We start from the raw sequence: 24,439 nt of genomic DNA, 5'->3' as shown, positions 1-24,439 counted from the left end.
GGGATCGAACCCACTAACTTGGCGTTACAAGTGCCGTGCTCTACCAGCTAAGCTACAGAGGACCACAATGTATGAGTTCTGTGAATGTATGGATATAGTTCTGTGAATGTGTGGATAGAGTTCTGTGAGTGTGTGGATAGGGTTGTGTTAATGTGTGGATGGAGTTCTGTGAATATGTGGATAGAGTTCTGTGAGTATGTGGATAGAGTTCTGTGAGTGTGTGGATAGAGTTCTTTCATTGTGTTGATAGAGTTCTGTTATGTGTGGATAGAGTTCTGTAAGTGTTTGGATAGAGTTATTTCAGTGTGTGGATAGAGTTCTGTGAGTGTGTGGATAGAGTCCTTTCAGTGTGTTGATAGAGTTCTGTTATGTGTGGATAGAGTTATGTAAGTGTTTGGATAGACTTATTTCAGTGTGTGGATAGAGTTCTGTGAGTGTGTGGATAGAGTTCTGTCAATGTGATGATAGAGTTCTGTGAATGTGTGGATAGAGTTCTGTGAATGTGTGGATAGAGTTATGTCAGTTTGTAGATAGAGTTCTGTGAGTGTGTAAATAGAGTTCTGTCAGTGTGTGGATAGCGTTATGTCAGTGTGTGGATAGAGTTCTGTCAGTGTGTGGATAGAGTTATGTGAATGTGTGGATAGAGTTCTGTCAGTGTGTGGATAGAGTTCTATCAGTGTGTGGATAGAGTTCTGTCAGTGTGTGGATTGAGTTCTGTCAGTGTGTGGATAGAGTTCTGTGAGTGTGTTGATAGAGATCTGTCAGTGTGTGGATATAGTTCTGTGAGTGTGTGAATAGAGTTCTGTGAGTGTGTGGATAGAGTTATGTCAGTGTGGGGATTGAGTTATGTCAGTGTGTGGATAGAGTTCTGTCAGTGTATGGATAGAGTTATGTGAATATGTGGATAGAGTTCTGTGAGTGTGTGGATAGAGTTCTGTGAGTGTGTGGATAGTTATGTCAGAGTGTGGATATAGTTCTGTCAGTATGTGGATAGAGTTCTGTCAGTGTGTGGATAGATTTCTGCCAGTTTGTGGATTGAGTTCTGTGAGTGTGTGGATAGAGATCTGTCAGTGTGTGGATATAGTTATGTGAGTGTGTGGATAGAGTTCTGTGAGTGTGTGGATAATGTTCTGTAAGTGTGTGGATAGAGTGCTGTGAATGTGTGGATGGAGTTCTGTGAGTATGTGGATAGAGTTCTGTGAGTGTGTGGATAGAGTTCTTTCAGTGTGTTTATAGAGTTATGTTATGTGTGGATAGAGTTCTGTAAGTGTGTGGATAGAGTTCTGTCATTGTGTGGATAGAGTTCTGTCAGTGTGTGGATAGAGATCTGTCAGTGTGTGGATAGAGTTCTGTCAGTGAATGGATAGAGTTCTGTCAGTGTGTGGATAGAGTTCTGTCAGTTTGTCGATAGAGTTATGTGAATGTTTGGATGGAGTTCTGTGAATGTGTGGATAGAGTTCTTTTAGTGTGGGGATAGAGTTCTTTCAGTGTGTTGATAGAGTTCTGTTATGTGTGGATAGAGTTCTGTGAGTGTGTGGATCGAGTTCTGTGAGGGTGTAGATTAGGTTCTGTGGGTGTGTGGATAGAGTTCTGTCAGTGTATTGATAGAGTTCTGTGAATGTGTGGATAAAGTTTTGTGAGTGTGTGGATAGAGTTCTGTCAGTGTGTGGACAGAGTTATGTCAGTGTGTGGATAAAGTTATGTCAGTGTGTCGATAAAGTTATGTCAGTGTGTGGATAGAGTTCTGTCAGTGTGTGGATAGATTTCTGTCAGTGTGTGGATAGAGTTCTGTAATTGTGTGGATAGAGTTTTGTGAATGTATGGATATAGTTCTGTGAATGTGTGGATAGAGTTCTGTGAGTGTGTGGATAGAGTTCTGTCAGTGTGTGGATGGAGTTCTGTAATTGTGTGGATAGAGTTCTGTGAATGTGTGGATATAGTTCTGTGAATGTGTGGATAGAGTTATAATAATAATAATAATAATAATAATAATAATAATAATAATAATAATAATAATAATAATAATAATAATAATAATAATAATAATATGCCATTTAGCAGACGCTTTTATCCAAAGCGACTTACAGTCATGCGTGCATACTTTTTTTTTTTTTGTGTGTATGGGTGGTCCCGGGGATCGAACCCACTAACTTGGCGTTACAAGTGCCGTGCTCTACCAGCTAAGCTACAGAGGACCACAATGTATGAGTTCTGTGAATGTATGGATATAGTTCTGTGAATGTGTGGATAGAGTTCTGTGAGTGTGTGGATAGGGTTGTGTTAATGTGTGGATGGAGTTCTGTGAATATGTGGATAGAGTTCTGTGAGTATGTGGATAGAGTTCTGTGAGTGTGTGGATAGAGTTCTTTCATTGTGTTGATAGAGTTCTGTTATGTGTGGATAGAGTTCTGTAAGTGTTTGGATAGAGTTATTTCAGTGTGTGGATAGAGTTCTGTCAGTGTGTGGATAGAGTTATGTGAATGTGTGGATAGAGTTCTGTCAGTGTGTGGATATAGTTCTATCAGTGAGTGGATAGAGTTCTGTCAGTGTGTGGATTGAGTTCTGTCAGTGTGTGGATAGAGTTCTGTGAGTGTGTTGATAGAGATCTGTCAGTGTGTGGATATAGTTCTGTGAGTGTGTTGATAGAGTTCTGTGAGTGTGTGGATAGAGTTATGTCAGTGTGTGGATTGTGTTATGTCAGTGTGTGGATACAGTTCTGTCAGTGTGTGGATATAGTTATGTAAGTGTATGAATAGAGTTATGTCAGTGTGTGGATAACGTTCTGTGAATGTGTGGATAGACTTATGTGAGTGTGTGGATAGAGTTCTGTGAGTGTGTGGATAGAGTTATTTCAGTGTGTTGATAGAGTTCTGTTATGTGTGGATAGAGTTCTGTAAGTGTGTGGATAGAGTTCTGTCAGTGTGTGGATAGAGTTCTGTCAGTGTGTGGATAGAGTTCTATGAATGTGTGGATAGAGTAATGTCAGTGTGTAGATAGAGTTCTGTGAAAGTGTGGATAAAGTTCTGTCAGTGTGTGGATAGAGTTCTGTTATGTGTGGATAGAGTTCTGTAAGTGTGTGGATAGAGTTCTGTCAGTGTGTGGATAGAGTTCTGTCAGTGTGTGGATAGAGTTCTGTGAGTGTGTTGATAGAGTTCTGTGAGTGTGTGGATAGAGTTATGTCAGTGTGTGGATTGAGTTATGTCAGTGTGTGGATACAGTTCTGTCAGTGTGTGGATATAGTTATGTAAGTGTATGAATAGAGTTATGTCAGTGTGTGGATAAAGTTCTGTGAATGTGTGGATAGAGTTATGTGAGTGTGTGGATATAGTTCTGTGAGTGTGTGGATAGAGTTATTTCAGTGTGTTGATAGAGTTCTGTTATGTGTGGATAGAGTTCTGTAAGTGTGTGGATAGAGTTCTGTCAGTGTGTGGATAGAGTTCTGTCAGTGTGTGGATAGAGTTCTGTGAATGTGTGGATAGAGTTATGTCAGTGTGTAGATAGAGTTCTGTGAAAGTGTGGATAAAGTTCTGTCGGTGTGTGGATAGAGTTCTGTCAGTGTGTGGATAGAGTTCTGTCAGTGTGTGGATAGAGTTCTGTGATTGTGTGGATAGAGTTCTGTCAGTGTGTGGATCGTGTTCTGTCAGTGTGTAGATAGAGTTCTGTGAGTGTGTGGATAGAGTTCTGTCAGTGTGTGGATAGAGTTATGTCAGTTTGTGGATATAGTTCTGTGAGTGTGTGGATAGAGTTCTGTCAGTGTGTGGATAGAGTTATGTCAGTGTGTGGATATAGTTCTGTGAGTGTGTGGATAGAGTTCTGTGAATGTGTGGATATAGTTCTGTGAATGTGTGGATAGAATTCTGTGAGTGTGTGGATAGAGTTCTGTGAATGTTTGGATGGAGTTCTGTCAGTGTGTGGATAGTTCTGTGAGTGTGTGGATAGAGTTCTTTCAGTGTGTGGATAGACTTATGTCGGTGTGTAGATAGAGTTCTGTGAATGTGTGGATAGAGTTCTGTGAGTGTGTGGATAGAGTTCTGTCAGTGTGTGGATAGAGTTCTGTGAGTGTGTGGATAGTGTTCTGTCAGTGTGTGGATAGAGTTCTGTGAGTGTGTGGATAACCTTCAACTGTAGGTCTGTTGTTTGAATCATATTTAATCAGAATGCAGAGCACTACCTTGGCCTCTCTCTCTCTCTCTCTCTCTCTCGCTGTCTCTCTCTCTCCCTCCCTCTCTCGCTCTCTCCCTCTCTCTCTCTCGCTCTCTCCCTCTCCCCCTCTCTCTCTCTCTCTCGCTCGCTCTCTCTCTCTCTCTCTCTCTCTCTCTCTCTCTCTCTCGCTGTCTCTCTCTCTCCCTCCCTCTCTCGCTCTCTCTCTCCCTCTCTCTCTCTCGCTCTCCTCCCTCTCCCTCTCTCTCTCTCTCTCTCTCTCTCTCTCTCTCTCTCTCTCTCTCTCGCTCTCTCTCTCTCTCTCTCTCTCTCTCTCTCTCTCTCTCTCTCTCTCTCTCAATTCAATTCAATTCAATTTAAGGGCTTTATTGTCATGGGAAACGTGTGTTAACATTGCCAAAGCAAGTGAAGTAGATAGTAAACAAAAGTGAAATAAACAATAAACATTAACACTAAATAATACACTCAGAAATTACAAAAGAATAAAGACATTTCAAATGTCAAATTATGTCTATATACAGTGTTGTAACAATATGCAAATAGTTAAAGTACAAATGGCAATTTTCTTGTGGCAACAGGTCACAAATCTTGCAGCTGTGATGGCACACTGTGGTTTTTCACCCAATAGATAAGGGAGTTTATAAAAATTGGGTTTGTTTTCGAATTCTTTGTGGATCGCTGTAATCTGAGGGAAATATGTGTCTCTAATATGGTCATACATTTGGCAGGAGGTTAGGAAGTGCAGCTCAGTTTCCACCTCATTTTGTGGGCAGTGTGTACATAGCCTGTCTTCTCTTGAGAGCCAGGTCTGCCTACGGCGGCCTTTCTCAATAGCAAGGCTATGCTCACTGAGTCTGTACATAGTCAATGCTTTCCTTAAGTTTCTCTCTCTCTCTCTCTCTGTCTCTGTCTCTGTCGCCATCTCTCTCTCTCTCCTCTCTCTCTCTCTCTCTCTCTCTCTCTCTCTTTCTCTCTATTTTTCTCTCTCAAGGTGTCACTCCCTGACCTTGAGAACCCTGTTCTTCTCTAGTAAGTTTGGTCAAGTTGTGAATGTTGTTATATATTTCTATGTTGGACGGGTGTGGTTCCCAATCAGAGGCAGCTGTCGTTCGTTGTCTCTGATTGGGGATCATACTTAGGCAGCCATTTTGCCTACCTACAGTGAGGGAAAAAAGTATTTGATCCCCTGCTGATTTTGTACGTTTGCCCTCTGACAAAGAAATTATCAGTCTATAATTTTAATGGTAGGTTTATTTGAACAGTGAGAGACAGAATAACAACAAAGAAATCCAGAAAAACGCATGTCAAAAATGTTATAAATTGATTTGCATTTTAACGAGGGAAATAAGTATTTGACCCCATCTCAATCAGAAAGATGTTTGGCTCCCAGGTGTCTTTTATAGAGGTAACAAGCTGAGATTAGGAGCACACTCTTAAAGGGAGTGCTCCTAATCTCAGTTTGTTACCTGTATAAAAGACACCTGTCCACAGAAGCAATCAATCAAACAGATTCCAAACTCTCCACCATGGCCAAGACCAAGGAGCTCTCCAAGGATGTCAGGGACAAGATTGTAGACCTACACAAGGCTGGAATGGGCTACAAGACCATCGCCAAGCAGCTTGGTGAGAAGGTGACAACAGTTGGTGCGATTACTCGCAAATGGAAGAAACACAAAATAACAGTCAATCTCCCTCGGCCTGGGGCTCCATGCAAGATCTCACCTCGTGGAGTTGCAATGATCATGAGAATGGTGAGGAATCAGCCCAGAACTACATGGGATGATCTTTTCAATGATCTCAAGGCAGCTGGGACCATAGTCACTAAGAAAACAATTGGTAACACACTACGCCATGAAGGACTGAAATCCTGCATTGCCCGCAAGGTCCCCCTGCTCAAGAAAGCACATATACAAGGTCGTCTGAAGTTTGCCAATGAACATCTGAATGATTTAGAGGAAAATTGGGTGAAAGTGTTGTGGTCAGATGAGACCATAATCGAGCTCTTTGGCATCAACTCAACTCGCCGTGTTTGGAGGAGGAGGAATGCTGCCTATGACCCCAAGAACACCATCCACACCGTCAAACATGGAGGTGGAAACAATTATGCTTTGGGGGTGTTTTTCTGCTAAGGGGACAGGACAACTTCACCGCATCAAAGGGACGATGGACGGGGCCATGTACCATCAAATCTTGGGTGAGAACCTCCTTCCCTCAGCCAGGGCATTGAAAATGGGTCGTGGATGGGTATTCCAGCATGACAATGACCCAAAACACACGGCCAAGGCAACAAAGGAGTGGCTCAAGAAGAAGCACATTAAGGTCCTGGAGTGGCCTAGCCAGTCTCCAGACCTTAATCCCATAGAAAATATGTGGAGGGAGCTGAAGGTTCGAGTTGCCAAACGTCAGCCTCGAAACCTTAATGACTTGGAGAAGATCTGCAAAGAGGAGTGGAACAAAATACCTCCTGAGATGTGTGCAAACCTGGTGGCCAACTACAAGAAACGTCTGACCTCTGTGATTGCCAACAAGGGTTTTGCCACCAAGTACTAAGTCATGTTTTGCAGAGGGGTCAACTACTTATTCCCCTCATTAAAATGCAAATCAATATAAAACATATTGACACGCGTATTTCTGGATTTTGTTGTTGTTATTCTGTCTATCACTGTTCAAATAAACCTACCATTAAAATTATAGACTGATCATGTCTTTGTCAGTGGGCAAACGTACAAAATCAGCAGGGGATCAAATACTTTTTTCCCTCACTGTATATTGTGGGATCTTGTTTCTGTTTAGGCTTGTTGCTGTTAGCCTTTAGAACTTCACTTTCTGTTGCTTTTGTTATTTTGTCAAGTGTTTATTTAATAAATTAAACATGTACGCATACCACGCTGCACCTTGGTTTATAGTTTTGTATTATTCTCTACCTAAATCCCAGACACTCCATTTTTTTTTTTTTTTTTTTTTTTTTTTTTCACCTTTATTTAACCAGGTAAGCCAGTTGAGAACAGGTTCTCATTTACAACTGCGACCTGGCCAAGATAAAGCAAAGTAGTGCAATAAAAACAACACAGAGTTACATATGGGGTAAAAAAAAACATAAAGTCAGAAATACAACAGAAAATATATATACAGTGTGTGCAAATGTAGCAAGTTATGGAGGTAAGGCAATAAATAGGCTGAGTCGGTATCATTTAGTATGATACTGTATGTTACGTTTCGTATGATCTGTATTCATTTGTGGATGTCCATCATCCATTTCTTATGATACGTTACGAATTACAATTGGTATTATATATAACGAATGTACAAAACGTACAATATGTTACGAATTTGCAAAATGTATGATATGTTACAAATTCTAGCTTGATAGCTAGGTGGCTAACGCTAGCTAGTTGGCTAACGTTAGCTAGGCTAGGGCTTAGCGTTAGGGGTTAGGGTTAAGGTTAGGGTCATCCAAACAAACACAGGAGCTAATAAGAATGGCAAAATGGAAACTAATGAACAGGGACACTGCTGGCTGGGTCTTCTTGGTGGTCAGTAAGTAACATATAGCTGTCTGGGTCTCCTGGGTGGTCAGTAAGTAACATATAGCTGTCTGGGTCTCCTAGGTAGTCAGTAAGTAACATATAGCTGTCTGGGTCTCCTGGGTGGTCAGCTCCCTCTAAAGATTTTCTATGGGGTTGAGTTCTGGAGACTGGCTAGGCCACTCCAGGACCTTGAAATGCTTCTTACGAAGCCACTCCTTCGTTGACCGGGCGGTGTGTTTGGGATCATTGTCATGCTGAAAGACCCAACCACGTTTCATCTTCAATGCCCTTGCTGATGGAAGGAGGTTTTCACTCAAAATCTCACGATACATGGCCCCATTCATTCTTTCCTTTACACGGATCAGTCGTCCTGGTCCCTTTGCAGAAAAACAGCCCCAAAGCATGATGTTTCCACCCCCATGCTTCACAGTCGGTATGGTGTTCTTTGGATGCAACTCAGCATTCTTTGTCCTCCAAACACGACGAGTTGAGTTTTTACCAAAAAGTTCTATTTTGGTTTCATCTGACCATATTATATTCTCCCAATCCTCTTCTGGATCATCCACATGCACTCTAGCAAACTTCAGACGGGCCTGGACATGTATTGGCTTAAGCAGGGGGACACGTCTGGCACTGCAGGATTCCCTGGCGGCGTAGAGTGTTACTGATGGTAGGCTTTGTTACTTTGGTCCCAGCTCTCTGCAGGTCATTCACTAGGTCCCCCCGTGTGGTTCTGGGATTTTTGCTCACCGTTCTTCTGATCATTTTGACCCCACGGGGTGAGATCTTGCGTGGAGCCCCAGATCGAGGGAGATTATCATTGGTCTTGTATGTCTTCCATTTCCTAATAATTGCTCCCACAGTTGATTTCTTCAAACCAAGCTGCTTACCTATTGCAGATTCAGTCTTCCCAGCCTGGTGCAGGTCTACAATTTTGTTTCTGGTGTCCTTTGACAGCTCTTTGGTCTTGGCCATAGTGGAGTTTGGAGTGTGACTGTTTGAGGTTGTGGACAGGTGTCTTTTATACTGATAACAAGTTCAAACAGGTGCCATTAATACAGGTAACGAGTGGAGGACAGAGGAGCCTCTTAAAGAAGAAGTTACAGGTCTGTGAGAGCCAGAAATCTTGCTTGTTTGTAGGTGACCAAAAACTTATTTTCCACCATAATTTGAAAATAAATTCATTAAAAATCCTACAATGTGATTTTCTGGATTTCTTTTCCTTAATTTGTTTGTCATAGTTGACGTGTACCTATGATGAAAATTACAGGCCTCTCTCATGTTTTTAAGTGGGAGAACTTGCACAATTGGTGGCTGACTAAATACTTTTTTCCCCCACTGTAGCTGTCTGGGTGTCTTGGGTGGTCAGTAAGTAACATATAGCTGTCTGGATCTCCTGGGTGGTCAGTAAGTAACATATAACTGTCTGGGTCTCCTAGGTAGTCAGTAAGTTACAAAGTCATTGCAAAGTTGTTGTCGTCTATATGTAATTCACCACCGTACAGACAGCAGACAGAGCCAAGCCGTTGATGCATTTTTCTGTACCACTCTGTCTGTACCGGTATGATTATCAGTATAGATTCTGTACAGCGCCGGTATGATTATCAGTATAGATACTGGGCAGCGCTGGTACGATTATCAGTATTGATTCTGGGCAGCGCCGATATGATTATCAGTATAGATTCTGTACAGCACCGGTGTGATTATCAGTATAGATTCTGTACAGCTCCGGTATGATTATCAGTATAGATTCTGGGCAGCGCCGGTATGATTATCAGTATAGATTCTGTACAGCACCGGTATGATTATCAGTATAGATACTGGCAGCGCTGGTATGATTATCAGTATAGATTCTGTACAGCGCTGGTATGATTATCAGTATAGATTCTGTACAGCGCTAGTATGATTATCAGTTTAGATTCTGGGCAGCGGCGGTATGATTATCAGTATAGATTCTGTACAGCGCTGGTATGATTATCAGTATAGATTCTGGGCAGCGCCGGTATGATTATCAGTATAGATTCTGGGCAGCGCCGGTATGATTATCAGTATAGATTCTGGGCAGTGCTGGTATGATTATCAGTATAGATTCTGGGCAGCGCTGGTATGATTATCAGTATAGATTCTGGGCAGCGCCGGTATGATTATCAGTATAGATTCTGGGCAGTGACTATATTATCAGTATAGATTCTGGGCAGCGGCTGTAGACCCTGGGCTAGTGTGGATTTCAGCTCCACTGCTAGTGGACAGCACCCATGCAGATTTGAACGTTAATCTAAGTTTACTGGGGAAAGTTATTATCAGTATAGATACTGGGCAGCGCTGGTATGATTATCAGTATAGATTCTGGGCAGCGGCGGTATGATTATCAGTATAGATTCTGTACAGCACCGGTAAGATTATAAGTATAGATTCTGTACAGCACCGGTGTGATTATCAGTATAGATTCTGTACAGCTCCGGTATGATTATCAGTATAGAGTCTTGGCAGCGCTGGTATGATTATCAGTATAGATTCTGGTTTGCGCCGGTATGATTATCAGTATAGATTCTGTACAGCACCGGTATGATTATCAGTATAGATTCTGGGCAGCGCCGGTATGATTATCAGTATCGATTCTGGGCAGTGCTGGTATGATTATCAGTATAGATTCTGGGCAGCGCTGGTATGATTATCAGTATAGATTCTGGGCAGCGCTGGTATGATTATCAGTATAGATTCTGGGCAGCGCCGGTATGATTATCAGTATAGATTCTGGGCAGTGACTATATTATCAGTATAGATTCTGGGCAGCGGCTGCAGATTTCAGCTCCACTGCTAGTGGACAGCACCCATGCAGATTTGAACGTTAATCTAAGTTTACTGGGGAAAGAGCTGCTGAATATTTCAGCTCCATGGACAGCACCTTAGTGTGGATCCTCTTGCTGTTTGTCCAGTCTAGAAGATTTCTTCCTTTTCCGTTTTCTGATCTGTCATGGTCTTCGTATTTTTATTTTATTTCACACTTATTTCACCAGGCAGGTCAGTTAAGAACAGATTCTTATTTACATTGACGGCCTCTTGCTCCTGATGACTCCTATTTCAGACTATGTTTAGGTGTTTATTTGTTTGTGTGTGTGCGTGTGCATATGTGTCTCTGATTAATCTATTATAACTAACTCATTTGACTTCAAAATAAAGGTTTCCTGCATACTGATTCCTACTCCATAACACCTCTACATAGAGATTATCCAATTTCTAACTCCGAAACCGTGTATTGAATGTGAATGGTAATGTGAATGCGTGTTTTCTCTTCCAGACGGTACGCCATGGCTTCCCCTACCAGCCCACCTGCCTGGCCTTCGACCCCGTCCAGAAGATCCTAGCCATCGGCTCCAGAACAGGAGGCATACGGATGTATCCTTCCCTTCCCCCAGCCCTACTCTCTTCATCCCTCTTCTCCTCTGCTGTCATGGCTGTCGTTCTGTGTTGCGCTGTTTTCATGGCTGTCATATCGCGGAGACAAACCTGTCTGTTTGTCAGCTCATGCTCCCAGGATGCACCTGAGCCTTCCCGCGTCCCCAGGTAGGAGATTATACTGTCATGTATCTAGCCTCATCCTGCTCCTAGAGCCAGGCCCTCTTTACCCATCAGCCACTGGGGATCGGCACAGAGCTGGCTCCTCCATACCCATCAGCCACTGAGCATCCACTTAGGAGTAAGGAGGACAGGCCTGGGTAATAACATCAGTGATAGACATTAGCAAATCCCTATAGCTGCTGAGGGAGAGGAGAATGTTTGTGTGTGTGTGTGTGTTTGAGAGAGAGAGAGAGAGAGAGAGAGAGAGAGAGAGAGAGAGAGAGAGAGAGAGAGAGAGAGAGAGAGAGAGAGAGAGAGAGAGAGAGAGAGAGAGAGAGAGAGAGAGAGAGAGAGAGAGAGAGAGAGAGAGAGAGAGAGAGAGAGAGAGAGAGAGAGAGAGAGAGAGAGAGAGAGAGAGAGAGAGAGAGAGAGAGAGAGAGCTCTCCAACATTTGTTCTTCTTCTCCACAGTACACTGCAGTTCATTTCATTTCTATAACTCATCTTGACCTGTTGGCTAATAGCCACATCGCTGCATGGATCTCCTTTCTTGCATTGTGAAAAGACCTTGTGGTTCTAATCAATGTTGTTTGTATTCAACATATTCTCTCCAGACACACAAAGATCCAAGGACAGCTGTAGGAGAGGCTGTAGCAGGAAAAACATGTTTAATGTACGTCAGTTTTAGACAGTGTTTGTAACTCATTGAATATTGATGGCTGACAGTCTGGTTCACCTATAAGTACCAACAGGTCTGCAGCTATATGTCCTTCCTCACAGTGGAAGCTCTGTGATTAATAACAGATTCACTACATGGAACAACAGATAGTCCCCCCCCAAAAAAAAATCTAAAGGAAGTTGGTTCTAAAGTGTCTGTCCTATATCTGAGAGATATAATAAAGATCAGGATCAGGAAACATTTGTTCTTGTATTTTCTACGTGTATTTAAACCCTTATTTTTGGCACTTAACTGTCTCCTGTCACGGTTTCGGCCGAGGCGGCCCCTCCTCCTTGTTCGGGCAGGTTTCGGCGGTCGTCGTCTCCGGAGTACTATCTGCCACCGTTCTATGTTTCATGTTTGATTGGTTTTGTCTGTTTGTCACACCTGTTTTGTGTTATGTCTCATTAAGCACCCTATTTAGTTCCTTGTTGTGAGTTTAGGTGTTGTGTGTAATTGTTCCCGTTGTCGTGTTGTTGCGCTACCCGTTTCGGTGCGCTATTTGTAGCTTTCCTCCTTGTTTATTTTAGGAGAGGATTTTCGCACATGTTTTGTGCGCTCGTTTGTTTACGCCTGTGTGCGCTTTTCTCGCCTCCGGGCTGTTTGGATTGTATTTTTGTGTGCTCTACTAAAAGTATTTGTTGGACTTAACTTCTGCGTCCTGCGCCTGATTCCACACCACACCAATCTACAGCAACACCTGACATCTCCAAATATACTTCCATTCATTTTTTCAACTGTTGAGGCCTGTGTGCATCCTAGAGCAAAACAACCGACATGTACATGTTCGTGAGAGTCTCATCTTTTCCATAGATGGGTCACAATAATTTTTTCAAACCATTCAGATGCTAGAGACAATTTTGTGAGAAGGACGATTTTCGGGATGTCACATGGTCTGACAAACACTGCTCTAGCTCTGTCACCTTTCACCACAGATGCGGTAGTGCGACGTCGCTAGATGTTGTGGAATGAGACACATCCAACTGATATCTCTAGCTTAAACTGACAGATTTGTTTTGTTATGTGTCAGACCCCAGTAAGACAAGCTGTCACCCTTGGCGTCGGCTAATGGGGATTCTAATAAGTCAAATAAAAAATCACTACCCAGCCTAACACTACCCAGCCTAACACTACCCAGCCATAACACTACCCAGCCATAACACTACCCTGCCTAACACTACCCAGCCATAATACTACCCAGCCATAACACTACCCAGCCATAACACTACCCAGCCACATCACTACCCAGCCATAACACTACCCAGCCACAACACTACCCTGCCTAACACTACCCAGCCATAACACTACCCAGCCATAACACTACCCAGTCATAACACTACCCAGCCATAACACTACCCAGCCACAACACTACCCAGCCTAACACTACCCAGCCACAACACTACCCAGCCACAACACTACCCAGCCACAACACTACCCAGCCACAACACTACCCAGCCACAACCTTACCCAGCCACAACATTACCCAGCCACAACACTACCCAGCCAAGCCTCTCAATAACACCATGGGACGCTTAATGTCCCCCAATACAACTCTGACACACAGCCCGGAGCCACATCTCTCAATAACACCATGGGACGCTTAATGTCCCCCAATACAAATGCATTATGAGGCATTTTCACAAGTGACAGGTCCATGATTGGAGTTTCAAACCCACTATCCCCCGCCATGCCACACTGGTGAAACCCCCTGCATTGGGCCAGCCCTTAAAGCCCCTCTATTGGTAATGCAGCCAATCAAAGATGCTCTCAATCTTGCAGCTGTATACTTTATTGAGGATTTGAGGGTTCATGCCGAATCTTTTCAGATGAGGGGAAGAGGCATTGTTGTGCCTTATTCATGACTGTGTGGGTGTGTTTGGACCATGATAATTCCTTAGTGATGTGGACACCGAGGAACTTGAAGCTCTCGATCCTCTCCACTACAGCCCCGTCGATGTGGATGGGGGCGTGCTCGGCCCTTCGTTTCACGTAGTCCAAGATCAGCTTCATTGTCTTCCTGACGTTGAGGGAGAGGTTGTTGTCCTGGCACCACACTGCCAGATCACCGACCTCCTCCCTATAGGCTGTCTCATCGTTGTTGGTGATCAGGCCAACCACCGTCGTGATGTCAGCAAACTTAATGATGGTGTTGGAGTCGTGCGTGGCCACAAAGTCGTGGGTGAACAGGGAGTACAGGAGGGGACTAAGCACGCACCCCTGAAGGGCCCCCGTGTTGAGGGTCAGTGTGGCGGATGTGTTGTTGCCTACCCTTACCACCTGGGGGCGACCCATCAGGAAGTCTATGATCTAGTTGCAGAGGGATTTGTTCAGTCCCAGGGTCCTGAGCCTAGTTACTGATGAGCTTGGAGGGGGCAATGGTGTTGAATGCTGAGCTGTAGTCAATGAACAGCATTCTCACATTGGTGTTCATGTTGTCCAGGTGGGAAAAAGCAGTGTGGAGTGTGCAATAGAGATCGTGTCGTCTGTGGATCTGTTGGGGTGTTATGCAAATTAGGGTGGGTCCAGGGTGTCTGGGATGATGGTGTTGATGTGAGCCATTACCAGCCTTTAAAAGCATTTCATGGCTACAGATGTGAGTGCTATGGGGCGATAGTCTTTCAGACAGGTTACCCTGGCGTTCTTGGGCACAGGGACTATGGTGGTCTGTGTGAAACATGTACAGTGCCTTAAGAAAGTATTCAGACCCCTTGACTTTTTCCACATTTTGTTAGGTTACAGCCTTATTCTAAAATGGATTACATTGTTTTTTTCCCCTCATCAATCTACACACTATACCCCATAATGACAAAGCAAAAACAGTTTTTTGAAATGTTTGCTAATTTATTAAAAATAAAGAAAACTGAAATATCACATTTAAATAAATATTCAGCCCCTTTACTCAGTACTTTGTTGAAGCACCTTTGGCAGTGATTACAGCCTTGAGTCTTCTTGGGTATGACGCTACAAGCTTGGCACACCTGTATTTGGGGAGTTTCTCCCATTCCTCTCTGCAGATCCTCTCAAGCTCTGTCAGGTTGGATGGGTAGCGTCGCTGCACAGCTATTTTCAGGTCTCTCCAGACATGTTAGATCGGATTTGAGTCCGGGCTCTGGCTGGGCCACTCAACAACATTCAGAGACTTGTCCCGAAGCCACTCCTGGCCCGATTGGTGGAGATGTGTAAAGATGGTTGTCCTTCTGGAAGGTTCTCCAATCTCCACAAAGGGACTCTAGAGCTCTGTCAGAGTGATCATCGGGTTCTTGGTCACCTCCCTGACCAAGGCCCTTCTTCCCCGATTGCTCAGTTTGGCCGGGCGGCCAGCTCTAGGAAGAGTCTTGGTGGTTCAAAACTTCTTCCATTTCAGAAAGATGGAAGCCACTGTGTTCTTGGGGACCTTCAATGCTGCAGAAATGTTTTGGTACCCTTCCCCAGATCTGTGCCTCGATACAATCCTGTCTTGGAGCTCTACAGACAATTCCTTCAACTTCATGGCTTGGTTTTTGCTCTGACATGCACTGTCAACTGTGGGACCTTATATAGAGGAGTGTGTGCCTTTCCAAATCATGTCCAATCAATTGAATTTACCACAGGTGGACTCCAATCAAGTTGTAAAAACATCTCAAGGATGATCAGTGGTAGCAGGATGTACCTGCGCTCAATTTTGTGTCTCATAGCAAAGGGTCTGAATACTTATGTAAATAAGCTATTTCTGTTTTTAATTTTTTTAAATAAATGTACTAAAATTTCTACAAACCTGTTTTCGCTTTGTCAATATGTGGTATTGTGTGTAGATTAAGGATTATTATTTATTTATTTAATCCATTTTAGAATAAGGCTGTAAAGTAACAGAATGTGGAAAAAGTCTGAATACTTTCCAAAGGCACTGTAAATATTACAGACTGGTTGAGGGAGAGGTTGAAAATGTCAGTGAAGACAATTTCCAGCTGGTCAGTGCATGCTCTGAGTACGCATCCTAGTAATCCGTCTGGCCCTGCAACCTTGTGAATGTTAACCTGTTTAAAGTTCTTACTCACATCGGCTACGGAGAGCGAGATCACACAGTCATCCGGAACAGCTGCTGCTCTCATGCATGGTTCAGCGTTGTGCCCTGCCACATCTGATGAGCGTCAGAGCCGGCATAGGAGGATTCGATCTTAGTCCTGTTTTGAAGTTTTTACTGTTTGATGGCTTGTCGGAGGTCATAGCAGGATTTATTTTAAGCTTCGGGATTAGTGTCCCGTTCCTTACAAGCGGCAGCTGTCGCCTTTCGCTCAGTGTGGATGTTGTCTGTAATCCATGGCTTCTGGTTGGGATATGTATGTACGGTCACTGTGGGGACAATGTCGCCGATGCACTTATTAATGAAGCCGGTGGCTGATGTGGTAAACTCCTCAATGTAATAGGACGAATCCCGGAACATATTCCAGTCTGTGCTAGCAAAACAGTCCTGTAGCTTAGCATTCGCTTCATCGGACCACTTCCATATTGAGCGTGTCACTGGTGCTTCCTGTTTGAGTTTTTGCTTGTAAACAGGAATCAGAAGGATAGAGTTATGGTCAGATTTGTCATATGGAGGGTGAGAGAGAGCTTTGTATGTGTTTCTGTGTGTGGAGTAAATGTGATCTAGAGTTCTGCATAGCTGAAATGCTGGTAAAAATAAGAGGTAAGACGGATTTCAGTTTCCCTGCATTCAAATCACAGGCCACTAGGAGCACCGCCTCTGGATGAGCATTTTCTTGTTTGCTTATGGCCCATTACAGCTCGTTGAGTGTGGTCTTAGTGCAAGCATTTGTTTGTCGTGGTAAATAGACAGCTACAAAAAATATAGATGAACACTCTCTTGGTAAATAGTATGGTCTGCAGCTAATCATGAGGTATTCCAACTCAGGTGGGTAAAACCTTGAGACTTCCTTAATATTACAGATTGCACACCAGCTGTTGTCAACAAATAGACCCAAACCTTAACATGAGGGAGAAAGGGATGATGGAGAGAGGGATGGAGGGAGAGAGGGATGGAGGGAGAAAGGGATGATGGAGAGAGGGATGGCAGGAGAGAGGGATGATGGAGAGAGGGATGGAGGGAGAGAGGGAGAGAGGGATGGAGGGAGAGAGGGATGGCAGGAGAGAGGGATGGAGGGAGAGAGGGATGGAGGGAGAGAGGGATGGAGGGAGAGAGGGAGAGCGGGAGAGAGGGATGAGGGCGAGAGGGATGGAGGGAGAGAGGGATGGAGGGAGAAAGGGATGATGGAGAGAGGGATGGCAGGAGAGAGGGATGGAGAGAGGGATGGAGGGAGAAAGGGATGATGGAGAGAGGGATGGAGGGAGAGAGGGAGAGAGGGATGGAGGGAGAGAGGGATGGCAGGAGAGAGGGATGGAGGGAGAGAGGGATGGAGGGAGAGAGGGATGGAGGGAGAGAGGGAGAGCGGGAGAGAGGGATGAGGGTGAGAGGGATGGAGGAAGAGAGGGAGAGCGGGAGAGAGGGATGAGGAAGAGAGGGATGAGGGAGAAAGGGATGATGGAGAGTGGGATGGAGGGAGAGAGGGATGGAGGGAGAGAGGGATGGAGGGAGAGAGGGAGAGAGGGATGGAGGGAGAGAGGGAGAGAGGAAGAGAGGGATGGAGGGATGGAGGGAGAGAGGGAGAGAGGGAGAGAGGGAGAGTGGGAGAAAGGGATGATGGAGAGAGGGATGGCAGGAGAGAGGGATGGAGAGAGGGATGGAGGGAGAAAGGGATGATGGAGAGAGGGATGGAGGGAGAGAGGGAGAGAGGGATGGAGGGAGAGAGGGATGGCAGGAGAGAGGGATGGAGGGAGAGAGGGATGGAGGGAGAGAGGGATGGAGGGAGAGAGGGAGAGCGGGAGAGAGGGATGAGGGTGAGAGGGATGGAGGAAGAGAGGGAGAGCGGGAGAGAGGGATGAGGAAGAGAGGGATGAGGGAGAAAGGGATGATGGAGAGAGGGATGGAGGGAGAGAGGGATGGAGGGAGAGAGGGATGGAGGGAGAGAGGGAGAGAGGGATGGAGGGAGAGAGGGAGAGAGGAAGAGAGGGATGGAGGGATGGAGGGAGAGAGGGAGAGAGAGAGAGAGGGAGAGTGGGAGAGAGGGATGAGGGAGAGAGGGATGGAGGAAGAGAGGGATGAGGGAGAGAGGGAGAATGGGAGAGTGGGAGAGAGGGATGAGGGAGAGAGGGATGGAGAGAGGGATGGATGGAGAGAAGGAGAGAGGGATGGAGGGAGAGAGGGAGAATGGGAGAGTGGGAGAGAGGGATGAGGGAGAGAGGGATGGAGAGAGGGATGGAGGGAGAGAGGGATGGAGGGAGAGAGGGAGAGTGGGAGAGAGGGATGAGGGAGAGAGGGATGGAGGAAGAGAGGGAGAGAGGGATGGAGGGAGAGAGGGATGGCAGGAGAGAGAGATGGAGGGAGAGAGGGATGGAGGGAGAGAGGGATGGAGGGAGAGGGGGATGGAGGGAGAGAGGGAGAGCGGGAGAGAGGGATGAGGGAGAGAGGGATGAGGAAGAGAGGGATGAAGGAGAAAGGGATGATGGAGAGAGGGATGGAGGGAGAGAGGGATGGAGGGAGAGAGGGATGGAGGGAGAGAGGGATGGATGGAGAGAGAGAGGGATGGATGGAGAGAGGGATGGAGGGAGAGAGGGAGAGAGGGATGGATGGAGAGAGGGAGAGTGGGAGAGAGGGATGAGGGAGAGAGGGATGGAGGAAGAGAGGGATGAGGGAGAGAGGGATGGATGGAGAGAGGGATGGAGGGAGAGAGGGAGAGAGGGATGGAGGGAGAGAGGGATGAGGGAGAGAGGGATGGAGGAAGAGAGGGAGAGAGGGATGGAGGGAGAGAGGGATGGAGAGAGGGATGGAGGGAGAGAGGGATGGAGGGAGAGAGGGATGGATGGAGAGAGGGATGGAGGGAGAGAGGGATGGATGGAGAGAGGGATGGATGGAGGGAGAGAGGGATGGATGGAGAGAGGGATGGAGGGAGAGAGGGAGAGTGGGAGAGTGGGAGAGAGGTATGAGGGAGAGAGGGATGGAGGAAGAGAGGGATGAGGGAGAGTGGGATGGAGGGAGAGAGGGTTGAGGGAGAGAGGGATGGAGGGAGAGAGGGTTGAGGGAGAGAGGGATGTAGGGAGAGAGGGTTGAAGGAGAGAGGGATGGATGGAGGGAGAGAGGGATGGATGGAGAGAGGGATGGAGGGAGAGAGGGAGAGTGGGAGAGTGGGAGAGTGGGAGAGAGGGATGAGGGAGAGAGGGATGGAGGAAGAGAGGGATGAGGGAGAGTGGGATGGAGGGAGAGAGGGTTGAGGGAGAGAGGGATGGAGGGAGAGAGGGTTGAGGGAGAGAGGGATGGAGGGAGAGAGGGTTGAGGGAGAGAGGGATGGAAGGAGAGAGGGATGGAGGGAGAGAGGGAGAGCGGGAGACAGGGATGAGGGAGAGAGGGATGGAGGAAGAGAGGGATAAGGGAGAGAGGGATGGATGGAGAGAGAGATGAGGGAGAGAGGGATTGAAGGAGAGAGGGATGAGGGAGAGAGGGGTGAGGGAGAGAGGGATGGAGAGAGAGAGAGATGAGGGAGAGAGGGATGGAGGGAGAGAGGGAGTGATGTGATGAGAGGGGTAATGTATAGTGGACAGAGGTAGAGAAACGTTAGATAGCTTTGTCTCTCTTTGTCTTTCTCTCTCTCTCTTTCTGTCTCTCTTTCTCTTTCTGTCTCTCTCTCTCTTTCTTTTTCTCTTTCTCTCTGTCTGTCTCTCTCTCTTTCTCACTCTCTCTTTCTTTCTGTCTGTCTTTCTCTCTTTCTCTCTGTCTTTTTTTCCTCTAGTCTTTCTGTTGCAAGTTGGTTAGTGTGCAGTGTGCAGGTTGTTTGAACACCTAGCAGAGCTTCAGTAGAGAGAGAAGAAGAACAGGCTGTACTTTGTTGTGTGTAACAACAGACAGACAATTACAGATTTAACCCTGGGGCAGAGGGACAAAACATACTCTGCAGTACCTCTCCCTGCAGTACCTCTCTCCGCAGTACCTCTCCCTTTCTCTGCAGTACCTCTCTCCGCAGTACCTCTCCCTTTCTCTGCAGTACCTCTCTCTGCAGTACCTCTCTCTGCAGTACCTCTCCCTTTCTCTGCAGTACCTCTCTCTGCAGTACCTCTCTCCGCAGTACCTCTCCCTTTCTCTGCAGTACCTCTCTCCGCAGTACCTCTCCCTTTCTCTGCAGTACCTCTCTCCGCAGTACCTCTCCCTTTCTCTGCAGTACCTCTCTCCGCAGTACCTCTCCCTTTCTCTGCAGTACCTCTCTCCGCAGTACCTCTCCCTTTCTCTGCAGTACCTCTCTCTGCAGTACCTCTCTCTGCAGTTCCTCTCTCTACAGTACCTCTCTCTGCAGTACCTCTCTCTGCAGTTCCTCTCTCTGCAGTACCTCTCTCTGCAGTACCTCTCTCTGCAGTACCTCTCTCTGCAGTTCCTCTCTCTACAGTACCTCTCTCTGCAGTACCTCTCTCTGCAGTACCTCTCCCTCTCTCTGCAGTTCATCTCTCTGCAGTACCTCTCTCTGCAATACCTCTTTCTGCAGTACCTCTCTCGGTTTCTCCCTCTCTCTGCAGTACCTCTCTCTGCAGTACCTTTCTGTGCATTACCTATCCCTCTCTCTGCAGTTTCTCTCTCTGCAGTACCTCTCCCTCTCTCTGCAGTACCTCTCTCTGCAGTACCTCTCTCTGCAGTACCTCACTCTGCAGTAAATCTACCTCTTCCTCTTTTCTCTTCAACCTCTCTCCCTTTCCCTTTCCCTTCCTCATTCCCCTGACTCTCTGACTTCCTCATTCCCCTGACTCTCTGACTTCCACATTCCCCTGACTCTCTGACTCCCTCATTCGAATGACTCTCTGACACTCCTCATTCCCCTGACTCTCTGACATCCTCATTCCCCTGACTCTCTGACTTCCTCATTCCCCTGACTCACTGACATCCCCATTCCAGAGAGAAAGACAAACAGAGAGACAGGCAGAGACGCAGGCAGATAGATAGACAGAGAGACAGGCAGAGAGGCAGGCAGAGAGACAGAGAGACAGAGAGACAGAGAGACAGAGAGACAGAGTAGCAGAGAGACAGAGTAGCAGACAGACATAGTATCAGATAGACAGAGTAGCAGACAGACAGACAGAGAGACAGAGAGACAGTGAGACAGAGAGACAGAGAGACAGAGAGACAGAGTAGCAAAAAGACAGAGTAGCAGACAGACAGACAGAGAGACAGAGAGACAGTGAGACAGAGAGACAGAGAGACAGAGAGACAGAGTAGCAAAAAGACAGAGTAGCAGAGAGACAGACAGAGAGACAGAGAGACAGAGAGACAGAGAGACAGAGAGACATAGAGACATAGAGACAGATAGACATAGAGACAGAGAGACAGAGAGACAGAGTAGCAGAGAGACCGAGTAGCAGAGTAGCAGAGTAGCAGAGAGACAGACAGAGAGACAGAGAGACAGAGACACAGAGAGAGTGAGACAGAGTAGCAGAGTAGCTGAGAGACAGAGAGACAGAGACACAGAGTAGCAGAGAGACAGACAGAGAGAGAGAGACAGAGAGACAGAGAGACATAGAGGCAGAGAGACAGAGAGACAGACAGAGACAGAGTAGCAGAAAGACAGAGTAGCAGACAGACAGACAGACAGAGAGATAGAGTAGCAGAGAGACAGACAGAGAGACATAGAGACATAGAGGCAGAGAGACAGAGAGACAGACAGAGAGAAAGAGTAGCCGAGAGACAGAGTAGCAGAGAGACAGAGAGACAGAGAGACATAGTAACAGAGAGACCGAGAGACAGAGAGACAGAGAGACAGAGAGACAGAGAAACAGAGTAGCAGAGAGACAGAGAGACAGAGAGACAGAGAGGCAGAGAGGCAGAGTAGCTGAGAGACAGAGAGACAGAGAGACAGAGAGACAGACAGAGACAGAGTAGCAGAAAAACAGAGTAGCAGACAGACAGACATACAGAGAGATAGAGTAGCAGAGAGACAGAGAGGCAGAGAGACAGAGAGACAGACAGAGAGACAGAGTAGCAGAGAGACAGAGATACAGAGAGGCAGAGTAGCTGAGAGACAGAGTGACAGACAGAGATACAGAGAGACAGACAGAATAGCAGAGAGACAGACAGAGTAGCAGAGAGACAGAGAGTCAGAGAGACAGTGAAACAGAGTAGCAGAGAGACAGAGTAGAAGAGAGACAGACAGAGAGACATACAGACAGAGTAATAATAAGCCATTTAGCAGACGCTTTTATCCAAAGCGACTTACAGTCATGCGTGCATAAACATTTTTTGTGTATGGGTGGTCCCGGGGTTCGAACCCACTACCTTGGCGTTACAAGCGCCGTGCTCTACCAGCTGAGCTACAGAGGACCAGACAGAGAGGCAGAGAGACAGAGAGACAGAGTAGCAGAGAGTCAGCGAGACAGAGAGACAGAGAGACAGAGAGAGAGAAACAGAGTAGCAGAGAGACAGAGTAGGATAGAGACAGACAGAGAGACAGAGATACAGAGAGACATAGAAGCAGAGAGTCAGCGAGACAGAGAGACAGAGACAGAGAGAGAGAGAAACAGAGTAGCAGAGAGACAGAGTAGGATAGAGAGAGACAGAGAGACAGAGAGACAGCGTAGCTGAGAGACAGAGTAGCAGAAATACAGAGTAGCAGAGAGACAGAGTAGCAGAGAGACAGACAGAGAGACAGAGAGACAGAGTAGCAGAGAGACAGAGTAGCAGAGAGACAGACAGAGAGACAGAGAGACAGAGAAACAGAGTAGCAGAGAGAGAGACAGAGAGACAGAGAGACAGAATAGCAGAGAGACAGAGTCGCAGAGAGACAGAGTCGCTGAGAGACAGACAGAGAGACAGAGAGACAGAGAGACAGAGAAACAGTGTAGCAGAGAGACAGACAGAGAGACATAGAGACAGAGAGACAGAGTAGCAGAGAGACAGAGTAGCAGAGAGACAGAGAGACAGAATAGCAGAGAGACAGACAGAGAGACAGAGAGACAGAGAGACAGAGAGACAGAGAGACAGAGAAACAGAGAAACAGAGTAGCAGAGTAGCAGAGAGACAGACAGAGAGACAGAGAGACAGAGTAGCAGAGAGACAGAGTAGCAGAGAGACAGAGAGACAGAATAGCAGAGAGACAGACAGAGAGACAGAGAGACAGACAGAGAGACAGAGAAACAGAGAAACAGAGTAGCAAAGAGACAGACAGAGAGACAGACAGACAGAGTAATAATAAGCCATTTAGCAGACGCTTTTATCCAAAGCGACTTACAGTCATGCGTGCATAAACATTTTTTGTGTATGGGTGGTCCCGGGGTTCGAACCCACTACCTTGGCGTTACAAGCGCCGTGCTCTACCAGCTGAGCTACAGAGGACCAGACAGAGAGGCAGAGAGACAGAGAGACAGAGTAGCAGAGAGTCAGCGAGACAGAGAGACAGAGAGACAGAGAGAGAGAAACAGAGTAGCAGAGAGACAGAGTAGGATAGAGACAGACAGAGAGACAGAGATACAGAGAGACATAGAAGCAGAGAGTCAGCGAGACAGAGAGACAGAGACAGAGAGAGAGAGAAACAGAGTAGCAGAGAGACAGAGTAGGATAGAGAGAGACAGAGAGACAGAGAGACAGCGTAGCTGAGAGACAGAGTAGCAGAAATACAGAGTAGCAGAGAGACAGAGTAGCAGAGAGACAGACAGAGAGACAGAGAGACAGAGTAGCAGAGAGACAGAGTAGCAGAGAGACAGACAGAGAGACAGAGAGACAGAGAAACAGAGTAGCAGAGAGAGAGACAGAGAGACAGAGAGACAGAATAGCAGAGAGACAGAGTCGCAGAGAGACAGAGTCGCTGAGAGACAGACAGAGAGACAGAGAGACAGAGAGACAGAGAAACAGTGTAGCAGAGAGACAGACAGAGAGACATAGAGACAGAGAGACAGAGTAGCAGAGAGACAGAGTAGCAGAGAGACAGAGAGACAGAATAGCAGAGAGACAGACAGAGAGACAGAGAGACAGAGAGACAGAGAGACAGAGAGACAGAGAAACAGAGAAACAGAGTAGCAGAGTAGCAGAGAGACAGACAGAGAGACAGAGAGACAGAGTAGCAGAGAGACAGAGTAGCAGAGAGACAGAGAGACAGAATAGCAGAGAGACAGACAGAGAGACAGAGAGACAGAGAGACAGAGAGACAGAGAGACAGAGAAACAGAGAAACAGAGTAGCAGAGTCGCTGAGAGACAGACAGAGAGACAGAGAGACAGAGAGACAGAGAGACAGAGTAGCAGAGAGACAGACAGAGAGACAGAGAGACAGAGAGACCTGACAGGCTCTGCCACAGCGGGATGTTGTTTCAGCTGAATTTAATTCAGCGGAGCAGAAAATCGAGCAGGGCTTGTCATTGTGGAGGCAGGGAGAGCTCTGAGCCCTGTGCTAAAAATTAGGTTTGAGGAGTTAGTGAGGTA

General features: G+C 46.3%; 1 pseudogene across 1 annotated transcript in view; it reads left to right on the top strand.

The window, feature by feature from the left end:
• The window catches only part of LOC311143864 (syntaxin-binding protein 5-like), a 293,895-nt pseudogene that overhangs the window by 94,795 nt on the left and 174,661 nt on the right, over positions 1-24,439 (top strand). The window contains exon 2 of the transcript in view: positions 10,987-11,084. The product of the transcript in view is annotated as a syntaxin-binding protein 5-like (transcript). The remainder of the gene's footprint in view (positions 1-10,986; positions 11,085-24,439) is intronic.

The sequence above is a fragment of the Coregonus lavaretus genome (genome assembly GCF_964263955.1).
Source record: "Coregonus lavaretus genome assembly, chromosome: 16".
NCBI lineage: Eukaryota > Metazoa > Chordata > Actinopteri > Salmoniformes > Salmonidae > Coregonus > Coregonus lavaretus.
The sequence above is the reverse complement of the archived record's forward strand: the minus strand, read 5'-3'. Positions and strand labels throughout refer to the sequence as shown.